Raw genomic sequence first — 8,800 nt, forward strand, 5'->3', positions numbered from 1 at the left:
TCCAGGACAGGTAGGTGCTGATGAGGACCAAAGTGSCCTCAGTGCAACTGAAAACAGCGTTTTAGCCCAAATATCGCTTTGTCCCTTTTTGACACAGAATATAGCAATAAAATAGGAGAGGGACTCAGTCTGAAGAAAGCAGTGACARAATAACACTGAAGACCTTGGGACACTTACTATTTCTGTTCTGACCTTAATTATTTTCCATTTTYTGCCACCTCCACTCTTCCCTGGAGATCAGGAGAGGTAATAGAAAAGCAGCTTTTACATCCAGAAAGTAATTTCTTTCATCCTTCTGGCAAACTCCACTAGGAAACCATTTGCAGAGGTCTCACMTCCAGATTGAAATTTGAGAGCCAGCCCTGCTGCAGACTCTGCACCCTTCTGTACCAGTGATGTCCCAGTCTTCACTCCATGTTTTGAATGTCTTGTGATTGAATAAGTGAGTGTTCTATCTGCCTTGGGAACGTGGCTATGTGGCTATGTATGTAAAAGACATACCTGTTTTTTGGGATATCCTTCCAGCTGAGTTCACCAGTAGCCAGGCAGCTCCACTGCTGGTGAGGCTTGTGCTGTGACTACAAGGCAGTGAAGGATGATCAGATAACTGGAAATGCGTTTGTTATCACCAGGCAAAGTGTAGTCGCTCTGTGCTGAAACTAATACTGGAAGATTTGGGAAAAGCAGTACAGAGTCCTTGAAAAAACTTGGGAAAAAAATAATAATCAAGAGTTCTAATTCCCATTGTGTGTGTCAATGTTTCCTAACTAATTGGTTCAGAAGCAGTGCTTGGTTTGCTGGAGCATTGGAGAGAGGAGAACCTGGGCCCGTGTTCAGGGAACAAAATGTTTAGAGCCAAGTGAGGAAAGACAAAAGGGCAACAGAAATCAAAGGGGGTTGTATCTGATCCAAGAACACAAGGCAGTTGGAAAACAGCTTCCAAAGTAAATTGCAAGAAATGGCAGGTACCACTGTAGCCAGAGAGCTGAGAAACGAAGGTATTTCCTGAGCAATAAAGCAACTAGCATTACATAAAAGATGAACCTAATTAAAAGGGACAACCATCCCCATTCCAGGCCTCCACCACCTTTAATACTTTGTGACAAACCAACAAGACACCCTAACACCCCAGCATCCAAGGGGCTCTCATTTCACCACAGAATCTGTGAAGTAATTTTCATGGATGCCAAGCCAAAGCACAGTGAGGATACGTGACCACAYTCACACAGTTTGTCTCTGGCAATCCTCAGCTGAATCTGGACCTCCCACAGTTCAGGCTCTCACTGCTGGACTCCCTTTTAACACACCACCCCCTCAAGACATGCATACCTACCAAAAGGAGTGCAACACTGGGCTCAACTTATTTTTGTTACTAGAAGCCCAGTGAATGAGCTTCGCTGAGAAAGTACAGAATTTTACATAATTTTCCCTCCTGTCCTCAGTACCTTAKATCAAGTAAATTTGCAGAGTGTAAACCCCACGATATCACACACTGCACCATTCTGACTAACAGTGTTTGCYCTCTTGTCAGACACCTGACAGAGCCACAAGAGCTTCTTCATCCAAGAGCCTTCTGCTCACACCGAGCATTCAATGCATTAATTACAGGTCTCGTTCCCACTGGCTATCTTGCACTTGTCAGARGAACTGTGCAAAACTAGCCTATAAATGAGAAAAAAAAACTCTCCTAGATTAAGCAGGCTTTAAAAAAATTAAAAAGCAGCTCTTGAATGGAGTATATATGTCTAATAGCTAATTATGCTGCTAAGTCATAGAATCTGATGATAAAAAAAATTAGCTATCCCCAGAAGACACACAATCTAATAAGAGTTCATTGCAAATCTAGCTCCTAAATCTGCTGCCCACTGAGCTAATGAGGAATGATTCACTCAGTCCCAGACATGTTTTTAATTTCACTCAGTGTTGTGTGAGGCTGCTCCAGAGAACACAACTTGGGAGGATATTCAGCACAAACCAGCCAGCCAACAGGAGCTCCCTGGCCAATTCCTTCAGGGCCGGGAGATAAGGAAGAAAATAGGACCATAGTGAAGRCTGGGGTGCAACAATTGCCAGTAGGATTTCAGGCTTAATTTTTGGTTTGATATCACTGTGGAGAAGCACTTCRGTTTATGTTCAGCCCATTTACAGAACAGAAAGAGATCCTGAAGACTTTGCTGCTTGTTAGCAAATCTTCTCTCAGGGCAATCCTCATCCTTATCCCCTGGTAGGTATTTTTATTTATTAGTGCCACTGAATTATAGAATTCCAAAATGGTTTGTGTTGAAAGGGACCTTAAAACCCATCTCATTTCACCCTCTGCCATGGGCAGGGACACCTTCCACTGTCCCAGGTCACTCCAAGCCCYGTCCAACCTGGCCTTGGACTCTTCCAGGGATGGGGCAGCCACAGCTTCTCTGGGCACCCTGTGCCAGGGCCTSMMCACCCTCACAGGGAAGAATTTTTTCCTAATTCCCTGCCTTCCTCCATCTTCAGGCCATTTCCCTGAGTTCTATCCCTGTATAACCTGCACGTGTCCTTTGAGAAGCAATACTTGGTGACCTTCCCTAATCTCTGAGCTGAGAACAAAGCTATTACCATATTACTTTCAAAAACTGATCAGCAGCTCCAGTGGTAGAGCACTTAGGCAACAGAACTCCCATCTACTAAATAAACTGGGATGTGCTTTCTCTTTTCTGACCTACATATTTAATCAACATGTATTTTCAAGGGGCTGGTAGCACATGGCTCTGCTCCAAGGACAGCTGGAGAGCTTCCATATCATAAATGAGCTCCAAAAAAATGCCACAGCTGATGAYGCAGCATTTTTAAACAAAATTGTAGGTACAATGTGCACTTCCTATTCACYTCCTAACGGAGGAGCCTGGGGGATAAAAAAGACTCACAACTCCAGAATGGGCATGTAAAGGACAATTTGGGAAGCTGTCCTTGGAAGGGATATTTCTTATGCTTTTCTTGTTTGCTGCCCACAGGCCCAAGTGCCTGGCCCAGCTGTCATTCTGGGATGCTCAGAGGGAGAGCAATCACATAAAAGCACTGCAGACTTGACCTAAGGCCAGTTTCTCTCCAGCGTAACTTCAATCAGCCAAGGAACCTTTTAGCAAAATTCCCTCCTTATTTCTCATACTTTCTCTATTCTATCCATTGCTCAAAGCCACCCTCAAATTCTCATTTCCCTCCAATGATTTTTTTTCCTCCAGGTTGTCCCTTCTGGCCCCAGAAGCCCTCTGGCTCTTTGTGATGTTGCCTCCCCCAATCTGGGATTCTTGACCAGTGCCCAAGGGGTGCAGGTGCCTCTGTTGGCTGCACACAGGTCTGGAACACTCAGTCTGCTGGTTCCAGTTCAGTTCCTGCAGAAGTCTTCTCCAGGGGAGCTTTACTCACCCTGAAATTGCTATGCCCTGTAGGGACAGAAAGCTGGAACATCTTACCTCAGCTGTTGCACTTGCCACATCTCTTGTGCTYAGTTCTTATCACCTTTTCTACTAACTCACAATTTAGTCTAGGCTGATGCTCAGGAGTTCTCCCTCTCCCATTCCAGACTTTCAGGATGGCTAATACCAACATCCAGAAGTCTGACACACACCAGCAATAATCATCGTTTTTTCCCAGCATTGTAGTCCTGGTATCTGCCCAGCTCTCCAGCTCACTATCASCCTGAAACTGCAGAGCTGTTAAATTCAGTGCTCATATCCTGAGCTTTTTATCTTCTCTCTTCTAACTCATTTATTCAGGTTAAACTTTGCAGTCTTAACCTTTTTTTAATCTACAGGTTGAGGTTTTTATACTCTACAATAAATGAAATAATGTCTATACAATCTAAAAGAATTGTGCATTGAGGTCCAGCCTGCCCTTAAAAATGTGTGATCTCTGGWTTTYACTGCAGCAAAATGACAAATTGACTCTCAGCAAAAGGCAGGCTGAAGTTTTAGATCATTACTAAGTAATTCAGAAGTTTTTGCTATAAATTCTGTGAAGGCAAGTACTGAGTTTTGTGCTGTTCTAAAGGCTTCAGCTTTATAGTTCTGTGTTAACCTTTGTGAGGCCCAAAGCCAGGTACGAGGAGCCTGGGAGGGCTGAGAGTAGGTGATACTCACTTTAAAAGACTCTTACATTTAGCTGCAAGATTATTAAATTTCTATAGTATCATTTATTTGCTCAAACAAATCACCACCCAGTATTTTAGGTTAACAAATGTAGTTAAAAAAAAAAAAGAAAGAAAATAACTGTTGGTTGAATGCTAGATTAATTAGTTTTGTTAAARTATGTACCCAAAACATCAGCAGCCTTCCAGAGCTTTTCTGTCATTGTGTAAAGGTCACACAACATGGGCAAGTTGCCACAAATATTTACACTTGTGAAGTAAGTTTGGTGAAAGATAAAATGAATAGTTGAGCTGAAATGAGTGCCCTGCCCATGAAAACTGCCCTGAAGCAGCAAAACTTGTGGTGAAAAATTACCCAGCAACTCATTTGCAAGAAGAGATTTCCCTTCCATCAGTTGATAACTGGGACACCCAAGCACTAGAAGATTTAAATACCTCTTCTAATAATAACTGAGTATATTTATAGATATTTGTAGATATTTTCATCCTCTGGATAAATATGCAACACCAATTCCTGTTTAGCACCAGTATCTTACGGCAGCAACTGCTGCTGATTGTAATTAGATAGTTGTTAGAAGTCAGAATCGACTTGGGCTTCCCCCAGCTCCGAGTTGAGTGTAGGAAAACAAAAATCTTGCTTAGTTGTAAGTCTATAAAGACAGGAATTCTCAGTTTGTRCATTTGATGTAAGTAACCACCCCGAACTTTTGGAGAGTTCCCAGCCAAATAAAAGAACTTGGTTCTCATTTGCTTTACTTRCTGTGACTGCTGGGAAGTTTTACCCACCACTGAAGTCCACAGTAGATTTGTTAATAAGAAAAAAAAAATGATACAAGCTTGAAAAATTATCCCTTCTCTTTCCTTAAATGTGGGAACAGTTCCCTGAAACAACAAGAGAGCAGTGAAAGAGCTGCCTCAGCATTCAAGTTCTAAGGTAGATGAAGATTTCACTGAAGATTTCACCAAAAGTTTCACTGATTTCCCCATGCTAATTAACCAACTCAAACACCACAGTGGAGGGGTGAACTCCAGTCAGAAAGGGATTACATGATGATCAGATGAAGTGTTCCAGTTCAGGAAARAAATAAATGGAAGATAAATCTGGGACACAGCAAAATAATGAAGTCTGGCCCCATCCCGCTTGCTCGTGAGCCCTCTTGACAATACAGACTTTTCCTTTGTTATGCATTTCATTAGTTCCTCCCCAAAATACAACTCTCTGGGATCTGGCTATGTCTAAAGTGCATGTGAGGAGAAAAAAGCATSCACAAGTTTCTATAAGCCAGAGTCTGCCAAGCATGTGCCTCGTGTGTGACATGCTCACAGCTGACAGCTCCGTCAGGCWTTCCTGGAGGCTCCTCAAATGCCATACGTCCATCCCAGCTCCAGAGAGCAGCTCTGCTTCTGCCCCCAGGAACCAGAGGCCATTTCTGGCACCTGCTCYGTGCAGCCCCTCACTTGCCCTCCTTTCCCTTGCCCTTCTTGCAGCAATGTAATTCAGTGGGTGTGACTGGGAAGGCAGAGCTCGGATCTCATCCCACGTCCAACCTTGACAGCCGTCACTTTGCTTTAAGCTCTCTCCATCTCAGCTGTTCACCTCCAGATTCCTTCCTGTGATGTTTTCAGGTCCCCATCTAAGTCATCCTGCAACTTCTTATAATTTTTCCAAACTAAAGAGCCTCTAGACTTCATCCMACTTGCTTGGGGTTACAGCAGTTCAACTTGAAGCCAAGCCATGTCCAACATTTGGATATAAGGAAATGCCACAATTGCCATCATTACAACTGGGTGTTACAGCTCCTACATCAGGGGTTAAGCCACTCTGTATTAGAGATGGAGAAATTCTAAGGCTAAAAATGCAAGATTCAGTGCACTTCTCACAGGATTTTTGTCCAGCTTGTGTAGCTAAACCTCAGGGCTGCTCCAATCTGCCACATCTACTCACTCCAGGCAATGGAGAGACAGGAATAGTAACAGGCAGCTCTGGCCACACGCAGTCATAAATATACAAATTATTACACAACAGAATTTGCATGAAATATGGTGGGGAGCAGMACTGAATCAGTCTCTGTGAGAACAAGGTAGGGGCTGGTCTACCCAGCATGTCTGATCTCCATCCCTCGGTGCCTTGGATATCYTTTTCCAGCAGCATTCCAAGGCTGTGCTGGGTTTCCCTCCGCCCAGTATCTTTACTAACTCAGTGGTGTACACGATGTTTCACACTCATGTTCTTTCTCAGCGTTTTCCTCGCAGGATGTGAGTAACACCAGTGYATCCTAATTCATACCTACTTCCCAAACCCAGGGGCAGCTCTCCAYAGAAAAAATATCCAAGTGTCAAGTTACTAAACAGAGGTTTTGAGCACCYGATTAGCAAGTCACAGAGGTGCACAAGTGCTAAACCTTGCAGGGCCCTGCTTCCCTAACTCCTCTCGATCTCTGCTTTCATTACCAGAGCAAGCTGTGCCAGTTCCCCACCCACGCCAGTGCCYGCAACTGCCTGGAGAACTGGTGGTGCAAACCCGTCCCACAGCAGCCAAGTCTGTCCCAGGTTATAGCAATGGAACTGCAAGTCTGCAACCCCCAAGAAAACTCGGCACAAGTGGTTCAAAGAGAGAAACTGTGAACAAGTTGTAACACATTCCCAYTTCCCCGTGCACCAAGGTCACCAGCTGGAACGTGCTCGCCCGAAGTTTGCCCTGGGAGAAACAGCCTGTGATTGACCCAGCGAGGCACTGGATTTCACAGATGAGGCATGGCAGGGTAGCTTCAGGAGCATTTGTGAGACTGTGAAGGGAGGATTAAAGAGCAAGCAGTTAAAAGRGCAGTTTTACTCTGTCCCAATCACAGCATCACATTTGCACACAACGAGAAGCCCARTAACTGGAAGAATTCCATCCGAGTCTGGGCACTTGTCTGGGTGAATTTGACCATCAAAGAGACAGGCTGATAGAGAAAGCAATATTCTGCTCTGCTTGTATTTATACCCAGCTGAACTTTACATATGCACGGTCCCAGAGACTGAGTGTACACTAAGAGTATTTTGTAAACATTAAGAGGTTCAAGGCTTTAAAAATCAATTTATTCAGTTACATTGCTAATCTTTCTCATTGCCTCATATCACCAAACACAATGTTCTCCACAGGGATGACAGAATAGTAATAATTCTTAAAGGGTGGAAAAACGTCAAATTCTGGGGGTAAAGGCTACAAAATACTGCAAAAGTAGACTGCTGTTTGCATGCATTTTGAGTATTCAGTGACTATTTCAGCCAAACCAATTCAGTGGATGGTAATTTTTTTCTAAATAATCTAAATGAATGGTTCATTAAAAATCTGATCTCAGTTATTTTGAATGCTTATCTTTGTGAGTCCAAAAGTCACTTGCATTCACAGAGCTCTGTGTGTGTACAGAAATGTGCCCAGCTAAAGGGTCTGTACCAAAGAATTTGGCAGCTGTTTTACCTGGGAGAGTGCTCCCCACCAGGAGTTTTTAATCCTAAATACCATCTCTGAGTTACTGAACTCTGTTTCTAACCACGCACAAGGCACACACCAGCATCACACCTTTGTTTACATACCCATTGTTTAGCTTCGACATACCCATTGTTTAGCTATTTTCCTGTTTGTCACTGCTTATAGAAAACATCATGCAACAGCAACAAGCTGTGGCACCATCATTGACAAGTGCTCATGGCTCAGTCCCTGGGTGTAAGAGGTGCAGAATCCAGTCACAGACTGATAGCTCTCATTTTGTGAACACCACGCCCTTTCCTTTTCCAATGATGAGCAGGAATCATTATTATTTCATAATATAGATATGCTGTTGGGTTTGTCCTGCATGAGTCAGGGGGATTCTCATATTTAAAACAAAAAAAAAAGAATTCTAGTCATAAAATCCTGCAGGGAAAAAGAATGTACTGCATCTGATGACTATGAGTTGAGATGTCTGAACACAAACCACTGGGGAATGGAGCACAGCCTGTCACAGAGTGACCAGCTGAGCAATGAGCCAGACAGAGTCAATACACCCATTGTCAGGRAAAGATATATTTATTCTCTGAAAACATGAGTTGGAATATTGGTAATGACAGAGCCTTTGTCTCTCCTCCAGCAGAGTCTTCTCAGATATGCCAGATTTGCTACTGATGTTGTTTGGATGAAATCTCTTGCTCTTATCATTAATATCTACTTTTGGGAAAGAGTCTGACTTCAATTGTTAACAGCAATGTGTCTGGTGGCTTCAAGAGAGGCAAGATTTCACACTTGATATACAAATCCTAACTGAATTACTCGCTTTTCCAGCAGGAATAAAAATTAGCTCAAAACTGAAGTTAATGRAAGTAGTCATATTCTTATGCTCATGCATTTTTCTTGATGGCAAAATCACTGTAAGGATTCTGATAAGCCAGCTCATATTTCTGCAGTGATTATCTAGGAGYCCCAGCCCAAATTCACCACCCCCAGCACAAGCTGCCACAACCCTGCTCCAGAAAGGACTTGCCTTTCTCCCCAGGTTATTCATATCCCCGAGACTCATCCTCTGAAGGGTGACAAGAATTGCCTCACTGGTGTCCCAAATCCGGCATGAGCCATGACTAATGCTTGTGCTGTGCCCTGAAACACTGGTAAGAAAGGTGCCATAGAAATGCAAAGCAGCTCTCAGGAACAGAAATACA

The sequence above is a fragment of the Malurus melanocephalus genome, unplaced genomic scaffold, assembly GCF_030028575.1.
Source record: "Malurus melanocephalus ecotype Western Australia unplaced genomic scaffold, MMel_1.1 scaffold_201, whole genome shotgun sequence".
NCBI lineage: Eukaryota > Metazoa > Chordata > Aves > Passeriformes > Maluridae > Malurus > Malurus melanocephalus.